The sequence below is a fragment of the Octopus bimaculoides genome, chromosome 26 (assembly GCF_001194135.2).
Source record: "Octopus bimaculoides isolate UCB-OBI-ISO-001 chromosome 26, ASM119413v2, whole genome shotgun sequence".
Classification (NCBI taxonomy): domain Eukaryota; kingdom Metazoa; phylum Mollusca; class Cephalopoda; order Octopoda; family Octopodidae; genus Octopus; species Octopus bimaculoides.
The window spans coordinates 2,135,228-2,139,114 of NC_069006.1; the positions used below are offsets into that span (position 1 = coordinate 2,135,228).

At 41.8% G+C, this 3,887-nt stretch overlaps 1 protein-coding gene across 5 annotated transcripts in view; it reads left to right on the forward strand.

Moving 5' to 3' along the window:
• Window positions 1–3,887, forward strand: part of LOC106883979 (uncharacterized) — a 130,492-nt gene that overhangs the window by 16,645 nt on the left and 109,960 nt on the right. Inside the window, exon 2 of one of the 5 annotated variants that reach the window (XM_052976946.1) lies at window positions 1,202–1,317. The exons of the other annotated variants lie outside the window; for them this stretch is intronic. The gene's annotated coding sequence lies outside the window, so the exon portion shown is untranslated. The remainder of the gene's footprint in view (window positions 1–1,201; window positions 1,318–3,887) is intronic. 5 annotated transcript variants of the gene reach the window in all.

The following is a 3,887-nucleotide window of genomic DNA, read 5'->3' on the forward strand; positions in this document are numbered from 1 at the left end:
CAGTTATATAAAAACCACTCTAACTGAATATTTGGGCTAGATATGGCCTGTGGCCAAACGTGATGCTTATTTATTCATATTGTTTTCAATTAATCATACATAATCTTGTAGCTTTGAGGTTTTGATGTTATAGTTGTTTATTTTTAGAATGACATTGTGGGGTAGGTTTGAGAGGCTGGATATGGCCAGTTTAATCATAAAACAGGTTGAATATTTGGGCCGGATATGGCTGGTTTAAGCCATAGCATTCTGATTGCTCTCTCAAGCGTGAAGCTTATTTCACATTGTTTTGAATTAATCATGCATTATCTTGTAGCTTTGAGATTTCTATGATGGGATTATTTATTTTTTAGAATGATATTATCTGGTTGGCATGAGAGGCCTGGTATGGCTGATTGAATTATAAAACAGGAAGTAGGCGCACGCAGAGCTGTGTGGTTAGGAAGCTTGCGTGGAGGCGCAATGGCCCAGTGGTTAGGGCAGCGGACTCGCGGTCATAGGATCGCGGTTTCGATTCCCAGACTGGGCGTTGTGAGTGTTTATTGAGCGAAAACACCTAAAGCTCCACGAGGCTCTGGCAGGGGATGGCGGCGAACTCTGCTGTACTCTTCCACCACAACTCTCTTTCACTCTTACTTCCTGTTTTCTGTTGTGCCTGTAATTCAAAGGGTCAGCCTTGTCACACTGTGTCATGCTGAATATCCCCGAGAACTACTACCTTAAGGGAACACGTGTCTGTGGAGTGCTCAGCCACTTGCACGTTAATTTCACGAGCAGGCTGTTCCGTTGATCAGATTAACTGGAACCCTCGACGTCGTAAGCAACGGAGTGCCAACAACAACAACAGGAAGCTTGCTTTCTGTCCACATGTTTCCAGGTTCAGTCCCACTGCGTGACACCCTGGGCAAGTGTCTTCTCCTATAGCCTCAAGCCAACTGAAGCCTTGTGATTGAATTCGGTAGGCAGAAGCTATCCTCGTGTGTGTACATGTGTGTGTAAGGTGCTTGTGCCTCCTATCAGAGAGGGGAAAAAGAATATGTGGGATGGAATTTGGCCGGTTTAAATGTTATAAAGTCAACCATTTATATCTTTAGCATTCAGATTAATCTGTCAAATGCATTGCTTGTTTATTGACGTTATTCTGAATTAATTATGCATCATCTCATAGCTTTCAGACCTTGATGTGATTGTATATTTCCAGGAGGACATTGTACTGTTGGTGTGTGTGCTGCCATATCTGACCAGTTTGGAGACAAACAAGGCAGAATATCTGCGCTGGATGTGGCTGGCAGAAGCATTTAGATTACTCTGTCAAATGTAATACTCATTTCTCTACATTGTTTTGAATTAATCCTGCCTTATCTCTTAGCTTTGGGATTTTGATGATGTGATTGTGAGAGGCCAGATCTGGCTGGTCTCAACATAAGATGGGTAGAATATTTGGGTTGGAAGGCAGCGAGCTGGTAGAAACGTTAGCATGCTGGGTGAAATGCTTAACAGTACTTAGTCTGTCTTTACGTTCTGAGTTCAAATCCTGTCGAGGTTGACCTTGCCTTTCACCCTTTCGGAGTTAATAAAATAAGTACCAGTTGTGTAGTGGGGTCGATCTAATCGACTGGTCCTCTCCTCCAGAATTTTGGGCCTTGTGCCTACAGTAGAAAAGAATATTTGGTTTGGAAAGGGCCAGTTTAACCCTTCAGCATTTAGATTACTATGTCAAATGTGATGCTTATTAGTTCACATTGTTTGGGATTAATCATACATTAATCTCATAGTTTTGCAATTTCAAAGATGTGATTGCTTTTGGAACGACATTATAGGGTAGGTGTGAGAGGCTGGATCTGGTTGGATTGATCATAAAGAACATAGAATATTTAGACCGGATATGGCCAGTTTAAATGCTAAAGAGTTAAGACTCGGAACAGCAATGTTCAGGGATTGGTGATGATGATGATGATGATGATGATGATGAGAGCCACTCAGAAGGCTTTGTATAGCATGAGTGGCAGCATTGCATATAGTACCATGCAGAGGAAGTGAACCTCAAACCGTAGCGTAGAGAAATTCACTTCTTAACCACACAGCCACGCTTTTGGATCGTATTAATTGAAAGTAACACAGTCTTTTGACCTGTGAAGTTAGGCATCGACTCCAAATAGAAACTGAGTCAGATGGTGATAACCTGTTCAGCCCATGGTCGCATGGAAAGTAGACACAAAATGGTGATGAGGGCAAAGTAAAAGAGAGAGAGAGAGAGAGAGAAAGTGTGTGTGTGTGTGTGTGTGTGTTTCTTTTGTGTATGCCATTCAGAGTATGACTAAGCGGGTGTTTTGTTTTCGTATAGATGTCAAGAAATGTATATGAAAATAAAAACCCTAACCCTAACCCTACTCCAGTAACACATAACAGACATACTTACACACACACACACACACATGCATACATAAACACACACACACACACACACACACACTCATACCTACACAGGGGCACACACTGACACAGATATTTATGCATTCATGCCGACACATACATACTACACACACATACACACACACACATACCCAAGGTGGAAGCTAGTATTAAGTACTGCCATTGGCTCTGTGGTTGAGAAGCTCACTTTGCAACCCTGTGGTTTCAGTTTCAATCCCGCTGCACAGCACCTTGGGCAAGTATCTCCCGTTAAAAAGTCAGGCAGTAGTGGCTAAGGGAGCCACCTCAATGAAAACACAAATAGTGAGTGGGATTTATACCATATGTTACAGAGAGAGAGAAAGAGAAAGAGAGAATAATACAGGCTTCTTTCAGTTTCTGACTACCAAATCCATTTAGAAGGCTTTAGTAGGGTCGGGGGTTATAGAAGAACACTTGCTTACCCAAGGTGCCATGCAGTGGGACTGAACCCAGAACCTTGTGTTTAGGAGGCATACTTCTTAAACTTGCACAACCATGTCTGTGCCTATGTTTATATATACATTATAAATATTTGTGTGTATTTATATCAGCTTTTCTGTTAAACCTGTTATTTTGTAGATAAAGGGCACTGTGCTTTGCGTACTAGTTTCAGAGTCTCCATGTGTGTGTGTCTGTGTGTGTATGTGATCTTGGTTTACTCTGCTTATAGGAAGAACACCCAAGGTAGAGATAATGTCTCGCTTATGGCAACACTGAAAGGAAGAACAGAGGCAAAGATTTTTAGCACCGTAACTCTACAACTGTAAGTTAATACAAGCGTGAAATTCATAACATAGTTTGTGTATGTAGTGTGTTGGAAAGGTTTCACATGTATGCACTCATATACACTGTGTGTGACTATGTATGTGTGTATGTGTGTGTCTGAGTGTTTGTGTGCGTATTTGTGTGTGTGTGTGTGTGGCTGTGTGGTAAGAAATTTGCTTTTCTACCACATGGTTCCAGGTTCAGTTCCACTGCATGTCAACTTCGGCAAGTGTCTTCAACCATAGCCTCAGGCTGACCAAGGCCTTGTGAGTGGATTTGGTAGATGGAAACTGAAAGAAGCCTGTATATGTATTTGTGTGTTTGTGTCTGTGTTTGTCCCTCCCACCATCACTTGACAACCCAACTTGGTGTGTTAAATCCCCATAACTTAGCAGTTCGTCAAAAGACACCAATAAAAAAAGCACCAGGCTTACAAAGAATAAGTCCTGGGGTCGATTTGCTCGACTACAGGCGGTGCTCCAGCATGGCCACAGTCAAATGACTGAAACAAGTAAAAGAGTAAAAAGTATTCTTTTTTTTCTTTTATTTGTTTCATTCATTTGACTGCAGCCATGCTGGAGCACCACCTTTAGTCGAGCAAATCAACCCCAGGACTTATTCTTTGTAAGCCTAGTATTTATTCTATCAGACCCTTTTGTCGAACCTCT